The sequence below is a fragment of the Sturnus vulgaris genome, chromosome 18 (assembly GCF_052056855.1).
Source record: "Sturnus vulgaris isolate bStuVul1 chromosome 18, bStuVul1.hap1, whole genome shotgun sequence".
Classification (NCBI taxonomy): domain Eukaryota; kingdom Metazoa; phylum Chordata; class Aves; order Passeriformes; family Sturnidae; genus Sturnus; species Sturnus vulgaris.
The window spans coordinates 11887501-11905028 of record NC_142260.1 but is presented as its reverse complement, the minus strand read 5'-3'; the positions used below and the strand labels follow the sequence as shown (position 1 = coordinate 11905028).

The 17528-nt window shown below is 38.2% G+C and overlaps 1 long non-coding RNA gene across 2 annotated transcripts in view; it reads right to left on the bottom strand.

Annotated features, from left to right (window-relative positions):
• Window positions 1-1851: 1851 nt before the first annotated feature.
• Window positions 1852-17528, bottom strand: part of LOC148221753 (uncharacterized) — a 26034-nt gene continuing 10357 nt past the window's right edge. For both annotated transcript variants that reach the window (XR_015807571.1, XR_015807572.1), the window contains 3 exons: window positions 6008-6128; window positions 5129-5234; window positions 1852-1945 (listed from right to left, as the gene is read on the bottom strand). This is a non-coding gene — a long non-coding RNA (uncharacterized LOC148221753). The remainder of the gene's footprint in view (window positions 1946-5128; window positions 5235-6007; window positions 6129-17528) is intronic.

The window sequence follows — 17528 nt, the reverse complement described above, 5'->3', positions numbered from 1 at the left end:
TTGATGAGGAGAATGAGGGCATTGCTAATCAAAATCTATAGTCAGTGCAATAGATTCATTATTGAAACAATGATGGAGAATCCCAGATAAGCAGTGCAGGCCTTGCTGCACAAAGTGCTGTGAGGTTTGGTCCTGAACTCTGCAGCTTCTGGGTGTTTGAAATTCACCTCAACCTCTCTGTGCAGCTATCACTATCCTTTAATGTCAAAAGAAGATTCTTTGTGTGGAAATGGGAGCCAAACCACCTGATTCCCCAGAGCAGGATCCCAGTTCCCCAGAGCAGGATTCCAGTTTCCCAAACCATGATCCCAATTCCCCAGAGCAGGATCCCAGTTCCCCAGAGCAGGATCCCAATTCCCCAGAGCAGGATCCCATTTCCCCAAGGCAGGATCCCAATTCCCCAGAGCAGGATCCCAATTCCCCAGAGCAGGATCCCAATTCCCCAGATCAGGATCCCAATTCCCCAGAGCAGGATCCCAATTCCCCAAGGCAGGATCCCAATTCCCCAAGGCAGGATTCCAGTTCCCCAGATCAGGATCCCAATTCCCCAAACCAGGATCCCAATTCCCCAAACCAGGATCCCAGTTCCCCAAGGCAGATCCCAGTTCCCCAAGGCAGATCCCAATTCCCCAAAGCAGGATCCCAGTTCCCCAGATCAGGATCCCAGTTCCCCAAGGCAGATCCCAGTTCCCCAAGGCAGATCCCAATTCCCCAAAGCAGGATCCCAGTTCCCCAGATCAGGATCCCAGTTCCCCAAGGCAGATCCCAGTTCCCCAAGGCAGGATCCCAGTTCCCCAAGGCAGGATCCCAGTTCCCCAGAGCAGGATCCCAGTTCCCCAAGGCAGATCCCAGTTCCCCAAAGCAGGATCCCAGTTCCCCAAGGCAGATCCCAGTTCCCCAAGGCAGATCCCAGTTCCCCAAGGCAGATCCCAGTTCCCTGCACTCCTGGGTCCTGTGGCTCCAGCCCTGCCCGTTGTCAGCTCCAGGCTGCACACACCGTGCTCCAGTCAGGGCTGCTTTGGGATGAAGAGCCACACGTGCCTGTGCTGGGGACGAGGTCAGACAAGAATTTACTGGGACTGGGGAGGGAGGGCAATGCACAGTGAAATAAACTTTTTACCTTGCATCTATTTTGAAACGTACTTAGAAATAACTATGAACCAGACAACAATGGCATAAAGAGCAGCCATAAATCAGAGGTCAAATTTGCACCAAAACCCAATAAATAAGCATCTCATTTAGCAACTCAGTTCACATTTCTTCATCCACCCACCCACCCACCTTTTTTTTAATAATTAAACAATTGACCCTGCTGGGTGTTAGCTACCTGAATAATCCTTATATGGGAGTTTTCTTAATTTTCTATGGAAAAAATTCCCAATTGTGAAACATTTTGAAAACACATCTATTGGGACTGGTTACTGCAACGTGCAAGTCTGATAGAAGACATTTTTATAACTGGATATATTTTCAATAAATTTAGAAACAAATATAATTGAAATACAGTGATTGAACACGAACATCTACTTTAAGTTTTTAAACAAAAGATATTCAAGCCCTATTCCTACTAAATTCAATAGCAGGGTTTTCTTGTGATCCATAAATAAGTCCAAAAATAGAGTGCTGATATTTGTGTGAAATACATTTGATTCAATCTGGGATTCTTGTTCATAATGTGGTATTTTTTTAGCATTTACAATGTCCCCATCATAAATACCTCAAGAGACTACAATCCTAAAACAAAATAAAATCATGAATATTTCTTGCTGGTGGGTTTTTCTTATTGATCATTTCAAGTCTTCCAAAGACTAAATGTTCACAGAAACAAAAAAAGCAAAGCAAAGTTTCCTGCCTGCTGAAGTTACCTGCTGGCAGGTAATCTCCTTGTGCACTTTTTAGAAGTCTCGTGTCTTTAGTGCCTTGTGCAGAGATTAGAAGTCTTCCCCTGACAAAAAAAAAAAAAAAAAGAAAAACTTTTGACAAAGAGTGTTAAATTTTTTGTAAAATATTCACTACACACTCAAACCAGGCATAACACTGAAGTCATCTCAAAATTTTAAAAATAACTGTAGGCTTATTTTCTTACTGATTCATTCAGGAAAACATAAATGTTAACAACCTATGTATGTATTGATAGGTAAATATTCTATCTTCAGCCCACAGTTCATTCTGAATATCTATAAAGAATAAACTCTGATTATGGACTGTGTTTATTTACAACAAATATCCAAAATGACAGTTCAGATCTAATTTCCAGTTTGTGTTGTTATATAGGTGCCACAATCACATGAAGAAATAATTTAAAAAAACCCCAGATATTGAACTTGCAACATCTGCACTCTCTATTCCTCAATGTTTCCAGGCTTGTTCTGATAGGCACTGTCACAGATTTCCTTATTCTCTCTGAAAAGTCTCTTAAACCCAGAATATGAAAGAAAACTTCAAAACTGAGCACCTGTGATTGATTTTAACTCTGAGGAAGACTTGACATAATAAATATTTCACTCCCTGGTACAGCTTAGCTGGAGCATTTTGATCAGAAATAAGGAGGTTATCTCCATTTCCTGAGTGTTCACTAAGTACCTGCTTCCTACCAGAAACAGCTGCCAAACAGCACTGCCACGTTCTGACCTGCAGAAAAAACTTCTTGTTGTCTTCTCGAGTCAAGAAATGGAGTTTTTTCCTCAAAACAACATCTGAAATAATGACAATTTGTGATCTAGCAAAATGCTGTAACACCTAAAGGGAAAATTCTGATTTTAGAACTAGGCTTTCCTGGAGGAGCTAGATCGTATGGCAAGCTGATTTCCTGAGGATACCAAGGGATTTTGTAGGCTTCCTGTGGGTGTATGAATAATGCCCAGTACTCAGTACAATCATTTGCCACAGGACACCATTAATATCTATAACTTGGATATTCACCCACTGGCTCTCTGTGGAAGACTGAAGAAAGCAAATTAAGACATAAGCTCTGCCTAAGTTATGCAAGAGTTACAGAAACAAGATTTGAGTTCTCACTAAAGCAGTGAAACTGCTGAAAGAACAAAAGCCAGGCCGAGCTGAAAGCTAAGACAGCAAATTCCAAAAGTGCTCCCACATTGTCCATAAAGTGAAGTTGACCCAAACCCAGGAAAATGCTCCTGTTCTCTTCACTTGGCCTTGATAAACTCCACTGCAGAATTCTAACTCGGTTTTAAGCACTGCAGAGCAAACCTTGTTTTGTAAAATTCACCCTGAATTATTTTAGCTCTCCCACAGCTATCCACTGGTTAAAGAACACACCCACACCTGAAGTGCTATTGATCAAAGAATTTCATAGAATATCTGTTTATCAAAGGAAGTTTGATTATAGGACAGGTTAGTAAACTGCATTTTCCCAGATGTATTAAGATGTTTGAGGAATACTATAGAACCTCAAGCAGTTCTTTTGATGTCCTGGGAAAACATGTGGGGCAGTACTCTTTAATTCCATAGAATTTAATTTTCAAAATAAGTATATGTTTTTTTTTCAATATATATATATATGTCTTGCTCAGTGACTGTAGCAAATGCAAGGAATGAACACAGTTTTCTTCCCCCTTTATTTTGCATTTCATAGGTAATCACATAAATCACCTGTAATTATACACTTATAACCATCTTTAATAACTGGAAAAAAACACATTCATTACTTCCAGAATTTGTAATTTACAATCTCTGGAAAATGGCATAAATTCAAACTAAAAACAAAGCCAGAGATTTTCAACTTCCAAAGAAGTTACGTTTCTTTAATGATATTTAGCACATATTCTTCTAGTTTTCATTAAAATATTTTCTATATTTTTATACATGCATCATGCCATATTTTCATTATAATAATATATATATAATATATATATATGTATATTCTTGATGAATTTGGAAAGGACAAGAGAATGTCTCAAATCGAGGAAGAATAGAAGAGATCTAAATAGAGTAAAAATCATCACTGCCATGCTTTCAAATATCGAGCTTACCTTACATGTCCTTGTATCAAAATAAAGGGAGCCTTTCCAGTGGGCAATGTTTATATCTGACAGACACAGTAACCACGTAATTAGTTTAGAAGTTACATTCTTGGGGCAGTTAAATCTAGCTGGTGATGTTCACTGTGTGATCATTACCATCATAATGCTCAATTTTGTAAACCACTAAGAAATGCCAGTGGAATTGGCCTCCAGAAAGGGCAAAGCAAGCTGCTCAAAAGATGGGTGCATACAATAAAAAAACCAGCCCAAATGCTCTCAAAAGTTTTTTTGCTGAACTTTCAGGTTTCAGAATTGCAGTCTTACCTGTCACACCCCAGTTATGTAATTTAAGCACAGAACACAACTAAGCAGTTATGTTTTAGGATGGAAACATAAAACTTTGTATCTTATTTGGAAATGTGAGCTTTACATTTACAAGCACAAAATCCTGAGAGCACAGAGTGTTTGAACTGATGCCTCCAGCTGTCTCTGTGTTCCTAAATTCACTTCTCCTGAGTAATTGTGCATCTAACTCCAAGAAAATTAGATTACATATGCCATTAGTTTTAATGGCTTGGGAGAAATAACTGGGCTGGATTGTGCATGGCAGCTAAGGAGTTATAGCTGTGCATTGTGTGGCAATCATGATTTCACTGCACAGGCTTCTGTACACAGAAATCCATATTCACACCAGCCAGGCAGCCATGAAGGCCTGAACTGCATGAGATGTTTTATTTTTATTTACTCTGCCTTTTTTTTTAATTACAGCATAAGACATATTGAAAGGAAATGTTTTCCAACTGCTTGAACAGATTCTTCTTTATATTATATTATTATGACTTCTTCTATTCCCTTATAAGTAAAATGTATCAATTAAGAAAACACAAAACCTAGAGATTCCTGCATATCAAAAAGAATATTAACTTTGCTACATCAACCCAACCCAGCCCAGCTGAGTGTCTGGCACTGACCCTTGCCACAAAACAAAGGTAACAGGACTCGAGGATAACTTGCAAAAGTGAGTTCTGGAATTTCACTAAGTACTCAGAAGGAAAAAAAAAAAAAAAGTAATGAGCCTTGTGTGGAAATGCTGTTGTTTATCTATTTTATGCATGGGTGTTTTTATAATGTTTTATTTTTACCTTAGTTGAGCCACTGTTTTTTATTTTGCTTTAAATAAAATGTCTGTACTCTTTTTGAAGACAAAGCTTTAAGCTTCTTTTTTTGCTATGGCTTTCTTTCCCAAGCCTGTGGGAAAAAAAAGAAGTTTCAGGTGGTGGTGTTGGTACAACAGCACTACAATATTTTGCTATCATTTTCTTTGCGAATTTTACACAGTGTCAAAGTTGACTTCCTTCCATTAATCTCATTTACTTCAGCCTACAGGGATTCCTGGATGTTTTCATCGATTTTTGAGTCTGTAATTCTTAAATTGTAAAAATAATGCCAATTATTCTTTCAATGTAAATCACCTTTTCTGTTAATGTATTTAATTTGTCATCATCATATCCATTTCCTTAATTTTAATAGGCTTCTCTGGACTTCTAGGATTAATGTCCAGCCTTAATCACACTCAAAAATGTTATATCATTTGTGCATTTTTCTTCTTCAGGATGTCTTGTATAATTTTTTGCAAATACAAGCAGACATAGAAATGCATTTTTAGCATTACAAAAAGGGGGTGGTGGTGAATTTAAATACTTGTTCTTGCAATATTTGCACTGATGCACACATGCAAACACACATACACAAAACAGTGCCTAAAGTACTGCACAGCTTTAGGGTATAATGTGAACTTTTTGCCATCTTAAAAGCATCTCCTGTTTCCTCAGTTCTCTCAAACATGTTTTCTGTGGAACATATAGGAGAAAATAGAGAAGAATATGTTTTCAGGTATTAGAGTTATTTCTGGACTCTGTACTACTGGATAGTGTACATGAAAATACAGTAGGTACCCTTCAATAAGATTAATTGATCTTCTTCTAGAAAAAAAAGGTGAAAATAGTATAAAAATTACCTACCATGAGATCTGGCACAGCACTTTGTAACATCTGCTTTTATGTGGATGTGGATATTAAAGTTTAATATAACTTTTCAAATGAGTAGTCTAAAGGAATAGTTCAAATCCAATGTAAGATTTTCCTGAAAAAAAATATCAAAAAAGACGACCCACATTTAAAGGTTTTTCTTGGAATAGTTGGACAAAGTTTTCTTCAGTTAAACATGTCCATTATAGTAGCAGGAATATTTTCCTAAAGTTCCTTTTTGGTGTTTTTGTTCCTTATGTAGAAGGTCATTCCATTAGGTAACCCTCCAAGTGACCCAAAGGAGATATATTAAAATCTAGTAATACAATACCCCTGGACTATTTTACATAATAAGAATTTTTTTTTCCAACTCCCAGATGTTGCTAAAGGACAGAAAAAAAAAAAAAAAGACCTGTAAAATTCTTCATCATGAATCTTTTTTTTCCTGCAAATCCCTTTTTTCCCCCCTTTCAAAAGCAATTCTGAATAGAGGTAAAAGAAGACAAAACTTGACCTTTTGTGATCCCAGCATTAATAGGTCTGTTCATAATTCAATCTGTGTGTGTGTAGAAGCATCCATGTGGAAACATGCAGGCCTGAGAGACATAAAGCCTTTCCCTTTAAACATTATCTGACCCTATGAGTCTTATTCACAAAAGAAGGCTTACGTACGCATAAGTTGAAAAAAAAATGTGTGCTTTCATTGTGCCCCAGAGAGAGAGGCTGCACATTTCACTTCTCATTGGCCAGCAAAACTCATCATGGAAGTGACACTTGTACAGGAGCTGGCCGAGGGAATGGTGAAAGAGCACAGCTTAGCAAAAAAAATAACAAAACCAAACCACAAACCCAGCACATGCAAAGAATAAAGTTCTTTTCTCGTTAAAAATACGGACGGGTCATCTCCTGTGCTGGCGTGTGGCAGGGTGAGCGTGGCTGGGAGAGGAGTCCCTGCTCCTGTGAGCCTTGCAAAGCTCCACCTGAGGAGAGCAGCCCGGGATTTTGCTGCTCTGTTTTCTCCTTCTGTAATTCTGTGTTCAGCACGGTGAGGGATGGCTGTGGCACCGCGGTTACTGCTCGAGAGAGAGAGAGAAAGCAAGGACAGCAACACACACGGGCTTCTTTAGGGAAAAAAGATCAACTTTATAGAACAGACAACTCGTATTTAAAGCATGTTCCTCAGAGCTAAGACAGGACAGCAGCTCATTGGATAATTGGGAAAAACCTCCATGGGACAGTACTTCAAAATGGGTCCCACAGTCAACACCAGGTGCTAATCTCTACTGAGAATTCCATTCTGTTTTGACCAAATTGTCATCCTGGGAGAAATTCTCACTAAGAGAAGCTGAACCAGCTTATCAGCCTGGGAATGGAGCTGAGAAGCTCTGGCCTGAAAGTGATTTTCCAGGCTGTAATTTTCCTAGCTTTCTAACAGTGTGTCCACATGTCACTTGTCCCTGGACCAATAAGTATTTATAACACCATGTTTATAATTTCACAGATTCTGATGACGCTGATTGTGCACCGGTTTCAAGACAATCCTGCAAGGTGTTCAGAGTGACTGATGCTGCTGTAAATGCAGAGCAAACAGGAGTAGCAGGTACAGGTGTTGTGTCCATACAGGGAGCCCAGCTGTCGTTAGCAGCATCCATCCATGCCTGTCCCGTTCACCTGGGCTCTGCAAAGGGGAGGTCACCTGTCAGTTCAGGTGCTCAGAGCCCCCTCACCTTAGCACAGGGAGCTCTGAGCCTCTGCACTGAACCTGCCAAAGGCAACCTGAACAAGGGGCAGGAGCCACACAATGGTGAGAACAGCAAGAAGAGTTTACACTGAGTGAAACAAATCCTCAGCTGCTACACAGCAGCCAAGCTTCAACAGCTGCACTATTGATTTATACCACGATCTGAGCTCAGCAGCTGTAATTATTTTCTGAACAAGGCAAAACAAACACCATCAGGAATCATGGGGAAGACTTTTCTTAATGAGTAATGAGTGAAGTCATGGTGACATTCCCACCAGTTTCCAGCATCTTCCCTCCCAGTAGAGGGGAATAACTGACCAGATTTTGAAAATCACATCGTGCACCTATCTGCATCTTCATGTGCCCAAGTAGTTTCAAAATACAGCTTTAACAACACTCAGCTTCCAGAATCTCACAGGAGAAATGCTAGGAAATGGAAGAAATTGAATTTCATGGCCCTAAAATGCTTTAATTGTAAAAAAGAAATAATACCACTCAATAGGTAACCAGAAACCATAAAAACCCATCAAAAGTAAAGCTGTGATGGTGCCACAATTAATTACTTACAACAGATCCAAAAAATGTTCATATTCTGCAACTTTTTAAAACCTTTCATATGAAAAAAATGCATCCCAGTGTTAACACAATTGGTCATTGTTTGCTAGGTTGAATGACTAAGGTGTTAGTGAATAAAAATCTAATTTGGGATTGATTGAATATATGTACATTTTATTATTTTCTTGTAATACATATGATCATTAATATGCCCTCTAGTGTGACACAATGCCTTCTGTTCAAATTACACTTACAAGAAATTGTTGGGAAAATTACAAAAATGCTGACTAATTAAAGGTAAAGCTTCATCATTTAACATGGAAATACAGATTTGTATTCAGGCTAATGTCAAGTGACATTGAAATTATTCCAGCCCATGACCCAACCCCACCACATCACCCAGACCATGGCATTCAGTGCCACATCCAGTTTTTCCTTAAACACTTCCAGGGACAGTGGCTCCACCACCCCCCTGGGCAGCCCCTTCCCATACCCAGACACCCCTCTGTGATGAAATTCTTCCTAAAAGGATTCCAGGGGATGTGTGACCCACTTGGGCACTGCAGTACCTGTCAGCACCTCCATGGATTTTAGTGTGCCAGAAATCTTTGGGAGCAGAGATAAAATACCCTGCTCAAGTTAGTGAACAACCTGAGTGGCTTCTGCATGCAATTCCCAACATCACAATAAATAAAATGGATTTGTATATGTGGGTTATCAATTTATAATTTCCAATCAGAAAATTTGATATCTCTAAATGAACTGAATCATGTTTATTGGAAAATCTAGAACCAAAAGAATTTTTAGTATTTTGCCCACAATGCATATTTCTCTCTTCATCTACATAAATTTAGTTGCTCTGTTTTTATTTTCATGGCCTTCTAAACATTTCAAGGATGGTTCAGGGCAATAATTTGGTTATGATAATAATAAATAGTGATTGTTTTCTACTTCCATGTTTCTGCTAATAAATGATGGGTCATTAAAAGTTTATTGGTTTGGTACACACCTTTTAGCAGGAAGAGATAAAATTGCCAAATACCTGGAACTGGAAAAGCAATTCATGCTGACCCCAGGCAGATAATTTAGAATTTCTGCCAAAGTAATGAGATCAGGATTGAGGTCTACATGTGATGTTTAGTGAGTCTGTTTTATTTAAGAAAAATTTGATTCGTTACAAATTAGTAAATAAAGGGAAGCATTATTACTGAGACAAGCTAATCTCAATTATAAGTTATTGGTGTAGAAGTGAAATATCATTGATGTAATTCTACAAATATTTTTAATTATTCCAAGAAATGGAATGTTAATATACATTTACAGGTAGCATTCTGATAAAATGCATGTATTAATAATTTCATATCTGAAGGGCTTATTTCTTTTTGCCATCAAGACACCTACTCTGAAATAATTCTTCACTTTTAACTGCCATCAATTTTGTATTAATATTTCATTTCTAGAATATGCTGACAACTTCACAGCATGAGATATTGTAAGAAAAATGCTTGATTTAATAGCTTTTCATTATAATATTTCCTGCATAATCTTATGATTAGCTTACTGAATCTTGACATTGTAAACTACATTTTCCCCCTAAAAGAATAGACTTTAATGTTTGCAATTAGAGCAGCAACTCAGTTCTGAAAACAGCAAAGAGCTACTTAAATTCGTAACTGAATATTAAATATTTTGCTGTGTTGAAAAATCTCTTCTAAAAATTGGTTTACAAGCAAAAGGAATCATATTATAGAAAAATCAAGAAAATTTGAAGAAAACGTTCCTTTTCTTTAGAAAGTTTCAGAATTGATAAAAAGTAGGGCCTATACCCAAACCCCTTTGGATTATCTGAGAAATAAACACTGCAGTCAGGGGGGTTCTCTCTAAAGAAAGGGTGAATTCCTCCTCTACGTGGGGTTGGATGACACTGAACAAATCTAGAGCAACTAAGTTGGAATTTATTGAGCTTTTCCCTCATTCCAAGCTTCCCACTCCCCCTTCCCACCCAGTCACTGAATGGGTTTTTTTCCTTTGTTGCAAACACCTGGGCAGAAAGTAGCCTGGCAGGGATCAGGAAAGAGAGGACAAAATCTTTACATTTTCATCATGAAAATAAAGGCAGTGAAGCCATGAGGGAGAAATCTGTGCAAGCAAAAGGGTCATGAAATTTATTTCCATTCTGACACAGTGAGGGAAGAAGAATGGAATTGCACTTTCCAAAATTCTGTTTGAGGGCAGAATAAGTAGCTCTGCTCTGCTTCTTACACAGAACTGGGAACTAGGTGCTTTTACTTCTTTTTTTAATCAATGTTAGATATCAGCAAAAGCCAATCTGTGATGGTTAATCTTGGATCCTAATGCCACCACTCGATTTTTGATTTTTCATGGAGATAATTGGAGACAGAGGTCAACCTTCAATATAGTTTTCCACAGAAAAGGCTAGAAAAGAGAAGAAAGTTAAAGGATCCATATCAGACCACTCAAAATGGAACTGGGAAGACAAAGAAAGAGAACAAAACTGGGGGTGAAGTTCAGTAGTTGTGTCCAAAGAGAAAAAGGTGGGTGCTTATCTTCAGAGACATTCCAGAATATGAATAATTGTTCTACAAAAAAATTATTCATAATAATCATCATTCATCATATATTCATTAACTTTAATAAGAGCTGAAGTTTTCCCAGCCAGTGATACTGATTTTACAAGGTATTTGGTTGCTCCTGATAAACAGCATTAAATTCATTAATAGAACTGGATCATAGGCCAAGGAGAGACTGAATTCAAACTGGAGTGACATGTATACAGTCCAGGAGAGCTGTGTGTGTGCTCCTAAGGCACAGAGAACGTGAAGTTATTGCCCTGCACAGCTCTTCCTCTCTCTCTCTCTCTTGGAGAAATTACCCTTGGCATTTGTGGAGCACAATACCCCACAGAAAAAGATGAAAATCTGAAGATTCAGAAATGTGTACCCTGAAATTATTGTTGGCAATTATTTTATTGGCTCATGAAGAGGGAGAGTGGTAGAAAATTGTTCCATTATTACATGGAGATCACTATGAGCTTCAATGCCAAAAAATAACTTTTCAGGCCTTCAAATATAGTCTTCATGGTCTTCTTTTTCTCTTATTTGTCAACAAAATTGCTTCCTATAATTCACTTACTTCCTCTGGCTTTAAACACAACTCTTCTGCTATCATTGAAAGAATATCTAATGATTTTTCCTCCTAAAAGCTAAAAGCAAACTCCAGCTGAGGAATGACAATAACATGCTACAGACACATAGATTAAAAACCCATAAGAAGCATTTTCATATAAACACATTTGGCACTTATATATTTTCATAGGAGCATTTTAAAGTGCATTTTTTTCTTTTTTCTTTTTTTTTTTGCATTGAATAGAATCTTTTAAGTGTTATTAGAGTTCCTTGGCTTGTAATGAAATTAGAAAAAAACTACACTTTTCAGAATGAATAACCTAAAATATCCCAAATACGTTTTTCAGTGCTCACTATTCTGAAGTGTTGAAAGCTATGCCTAAGTCATATGCAGTAGAGGTGAGGTGAAAAAGAAAATGAAGACCATGTTGTTTTTGACAGTAGTCAATGGTTTTGTGTGGGTTGTTTGTAACTCTCAGTTTCCAGCTCCTTGAGGGGTCCTGTTTGAATGCACTTGTGCCCTATCCATGGTGGGGATTGGCATTTTCCTCTCTGAACAGTGGCAGGATTTTGCCTTCCCAAAACACCTGCCAGTCAGGAGCAGCATGAGAGGATCAGTTATTGACTCCAGTGAAACCAGGGTTTCATCTGCTGTCCCAAAGTTTTAAACCATCCATCTAAGGGTGGCAAAGGAAACCTCTGGAAAGGCAGAGGGGCTCTGTGTGTGCTCAGCTTGATTGACACCAGTACACCCACTGGCCTTCAGCAATTACAGCTCAAAGGGAAACCAGCACAACTGGGAGCAGATGGGTGAGCCTTTAAGCAAATACAAAAGTTAAAGATGATTCCTGTTAGCACAGAAAAGCACAGGCTAAGGGCTGCCAAAGTTAGCTGTATGGGACGTGCCTTTCATCTGACAGAAAACATTGCTAAACTCGGATTCTAAATATGAGAAAGTGCCTGGGCACTGCAAAGGATCTAAGAACTTTACTATGACAAATTCTAAGTGTCCTTTTTAAGAGTTCAGAGCACAAAGACCTGCACTTTCATGCTTAAGTGAAAATAAAGTAAAACATCTTCAGAGTAAAAAGAAACAAAGGTTTAGGCCAAAAGAGTCGATCTCAGTCCAGATCTTTGAAATCACACACTGCACCCTAACTTCTCTTTACTGGAAAAGACAGACACAAATCTGGTGTCTTTTCTTTTCACCACATGCTTGATTTTAGAATGGGACTGTACTGACTCAATAATATTTAAACTGTTGGCTGCATTCCATAGCAAACACATTTCTCCAGCCCACAGAGTGTAACTTGTCCAACAAATTGGCATCACATCTTCCAAAAACCAGCACCTGCCTGTCCTCGTGTGGCTGTGTCACGACACCCGAAGCTGCAGGAGAGACACGAGCCTGGAAGCTCCACAGCAGAGCTGCTGCTCCCAGGTTTGGGGTTTTTTTGGGTCTAGGTTTGCTGGGCACTCGGTGAACTGAGGTGCAGCAGGGCAGGGCAGCTGAGCCCTGTGCCAGGACACCCAGGGAGGGAGGGAGGCACTGCCCCGCTGGGGCGTGGATGTGCTGGGATCACGGGAAAAGCCAGCGCACCTCGGGGTGCTCCCAAAAGGCTGCACAGACTGAGAACAGCTCTTCCTTTTGCTCCCCCAGGCCTCCACAGCCACTTAAAAATGATGCAACTCCGAGCTCCCCATCTCCACCCCCAAGCCAGCTACACTGGAATTAGAGATAACAAGACAGGCATTCATTTCTGCAGCACATTTCTGCTCTACACGTGAATTTTTAATAGAAAATACTCTTTGCTTTGCTTATACATCCTCTCTCCAAAATTGTGCTAATATCTGGTGTTCATAGGAAAATGGATAAGAGCAGAGAAATTTAATTAATTTTTCCCCTTGCAACTTTTATTAAAAAATAAATCTTTGGTAATTCTAACTGGGTTCTAGCAAGGCTTACTGAACATCTGAATATCGTATTGTAAATCGAGTTAATATTATTAATTTTGTTAAACAGCTCTATCTGGGTAATTAGGTAGAAACTAGTGACCTGTCTGTCCTAACTCTCCAAGATGGAACCAAATTATGTCAGGAAAAATACATTAAAAAAAGAAAAAGGAAGTAAGTACGATAAGAAAAAATATTTTGGGAGGGAACAAATAAAAGATTAAGAGTGAAAAGAATGCAGATAAAGGAAATGCATGCAAAAAAGCTTGAAAGAATGAAAATCAATAAAATCAAGGTGTGACAAGATAAATAATTAGAATAACAAAATTATCAAAATTCAAGGCTAATGGATAACAAAGATTAGAAATCCACAATTTGCACTTTCTCAGTTTTTTTTTTTTAATAGAAATAGAAACATAGAAACCTATGCAACCCAAAAACCAACACTTCCATCTTGTAAGGAACTCCCAGAATATTCACATGTACACAAGGGCTGTGATACCTTACTTCCTTCTAATGTTCATTTCTACAGAATTTATGTGAAGTTGCAGCAGAATGCTCACATTTTACATTCTGTGTGCCAGGGCTAACACAACTTCACAAGTGAAAAAGAACCTGGGGGATCAGTGTGGCAATAGCTCCATTAATCCATGACATTTCTATGTGTTCAAATGTATTAAAAAACACCTTCAGCAACATTTGAATGAGGCCCTAACTGCCTGGGATGTGTAACCAAGAAATTGCAGGTCTCAGTAGAACTCTGCATCCTTTCCTGGCAATATTAAATTCTTCCAGCAATGCAGCTTTGGGGTATTTGCAGCATCTTTTATAGTATGCCTTAGTATTTAAATTTGTGAAAAAAACCCAAGGTACTTGTTTGCTTATTAAAGATAATTCACAGTAACTATAGAGGACATAAAGCTCATTTTTTTTAAAATAAAATTCTGTGTATATACATGCATAGAGAATTAACATATTGAGCACATAAACCCTCCCATAAATTCTGTATTACAAAAAGATACCAAAGTTTAAAGATCAATTAATAGTTATTCAAATATTTGTTTAGTTGACCATAGATATAAAAGTATCAGAATGTTTACACATATTACTTTAAGAACTGGTACCAAAAGGAAATTTCTCAATAAAAAAATCATACCTATTAATTTTTAAAAGTAATTTTTTGTAACCAGACAGCAAACAGCTACTGTAAATACCTTTATAATTATGCTTTTTATACAGATCAATACAAATAATACTGTTTAACCAAAATTCTCTGACACTCAACCTTCATATCTGTGTTGACAAGATCCTCCAATGGTTTGTTACCATACAAAGGAGTGGGACAAATTACTTATTTATATATACAAAACATGCTTATAAAGGCCAGCTGCAGGTATTTTTTGGAAAGTGCATTTTAATAAGGTCCTATTCAGTGAGGGAACAAATGGAGAAAAAGTAGTTTGCACTACAGAGTTTAGTGCAAGAGCTTTCTCTTTTTCTAACAACGAAATCAATCATTTGTCCAGACTGTGGGGAGTCAGAGTTAGTTACTGAAAAGAGCTCCATATATAAACAAGTCAATAACTCATTGTGTGTTATTGTTGGACTGAAGAAGTCTGCTTTCAAAAAGCTGCCCCTGCTTCTCTGAGAATGAATGTCACTGTATTCAGACAGGGAGAGAGGGGCCTTTTGTTTCTGGCTCTTGCTCGCTGCCATTTCTGTATGGGAAAAGGGATGTGGCTGCTGGTTGTCCCAGGAAAGGCACAGCATCACCTCCACACAGCCCTGCCCCTCACTCTGCTCTTGGGATGGACTCTGGCACTCAATTCACTGCCTCAGCCAGCTCCTGACACCACCGGCAATGTTGGTAAATATTGCTGCATTTTACAGAGAGAAAATGGCCAAAGACTGGAGGAAATAACATACTTGAGTGCTTTGTTTTGTCTGTGACAGTGCAAGGAATGGCACCCTAAATATAATTAGCCCTAAGGTTCTCTGATTAAATATCAGATTAGGAACTCAGTAAATATCAGTTTAGGGACTCAAGAGCACATAAGTGAGCTTTCACATGTCTTTGTACTATTTCATTCTTTTTCTTTAAAAGAGAATAAACCCATAGGTGCTGAATCATCTCAATTCAGAATTTAAATTAAAAAAAGGAATTTAAATGTTATTTTTGTTCACCTAGCTAAGCTTAGGGTGAGAACTCTTATCCTCCAGCCCAATCAGGTAAAATAATTTCTGACCTTTGAGATTTGACAATAACAATTGGAGGTCCTGCAAACAATATTATTGTTCCACAGGGGAACTCAGGGGAGTTACATTTATATCTCTTAGGCTATTCAGTGTTTTTAAAAACGTTCATGGTCTAGGTTGGACTCTTCTTAAAAACTATAAGCTTCATTAATTTTAAGGTAATTCCATTTTCATTTAAAAACAAGACTCAATGTATTCTTTACATTGACACAGAAATCAAAATTTCTTTTCTGTTGAGCCTAGTAAAACTGGAGTCATGATCTTTGCATCATCCTGTGGAATTTGGACAGGCTCACACAGGAAATAAACTTCATCCTTGTTTCAAAATATTTACAACTCTTCCTTAGACTACAGAGCATTTCTTAGGTAATAAGGAAATGTAGAAGAAACAGCAACATTTTCCCACCAAAGCACTGTGATGAGCATTCAGTATATTTTAGAAGGCAGATCGATAGGGAAAGCCCAACAGGAAAAGCTCATCAATAAAGTTTCAGAGTGTAAAATCATGATTGCACTGTCAATCCCAGCTATTACACAGATTTGCAGCTCACAGCTGATCTGCTCTGTGCAAACCTCTGCACTTCCTCTGGATTTTGGGAATTCGCTGCTCTCCAGTTCTGCCTCTCTTGCCTTGGAGCCTCTGTGGGGCTGCAGGTTCAGGTGGAGTACACTGTAAAGCTGACTTGTGGTTTGAAAATTCTGATTTTTAGTAGGTTTTATCATCAGAGTCAACTACATTTCTAGGTGTTCCTTTCATGTCTTAAAGAGTAATGAAATTCTGCACATAAGGGAAAGCAGGTGACCTCCTGGGTGAAAATAATCACTGAGGAACTCAGAGAAGATGCAGGAAGTGAATCTTATAAAAGTAACAGCTACTGAAATTGAGGATGAATTTACAAGCTTTGTTAAAACCCAGACTCATTGCAGTTCTTCTGAATAAACCCACAGAGACTGCAGTTACACCTCAGCAGAGTTCTGAGGAAGACCTGGCTGCAGAGGAGAGCTGCCAGGGGCACTCACACTCACACTCAGAACCTCAGCCAGGGACTGAGCCTGGGCTCTGAACTCAGAGTTCCCCTTCTGAAGAGGCAAGGAAATAAAAAGCCTTCCAGGAAGTCTAGCTATACCTTTTCCCCTTCAATTTTATTTATTTTGTGGTTATTGAGAGCCTGTCGAGATCATGGACACTCTGCAGCCCAAGGCACTTAAACAGGAGAAATATTGGCCCAACCCTGAATGAAGATCCAGTGACCATGACAGAATAAACCCACCAGAGCTGAGTGCATGCATGGCTGAAAGAGTTTATGGATGGCAAACATTTAATCCCAAATACATCACACTTCAGAAAGAATTCCATGTTGGAAAAGTATTATTTCACAGCTATAGGGGCCAACTGACAACAATATAACTCAGCATTTATGTCCTAGAAGATTTTCGAACATGCCAGTTTGGCAAAGAATAATATTGTAAACTGGAGGGAAAAGATAGAAGCTGGCTGAATTAAAAAGGAATTAGTAAGTGCATACTGCTTTACTATTCCTGGAGTCAGGAAAAGTCTTTCTGAATTTTTAAGTTCAATGACAAAAAACAATTAATGAATAACAATGTAAAAGATACTTCGGAAGGAAATATCTTGCACAATTAAGTGAAATAACTGTAATTATGTGGTTAAGCAATACTAGGGAAAAAACATAAAGTCCATAATATGAGATACCTAGATATTAGGAAATATACATACATAGATATTTAGGGGGAAAAAAACTTGTGACAGAACTTTAAAAAGTATATTTAATTTGAATGGGAAAGATACTAATTGTCATTAAAGACATTTCAGATAAGAAACCTGCCTGATGTGAATAGTTTC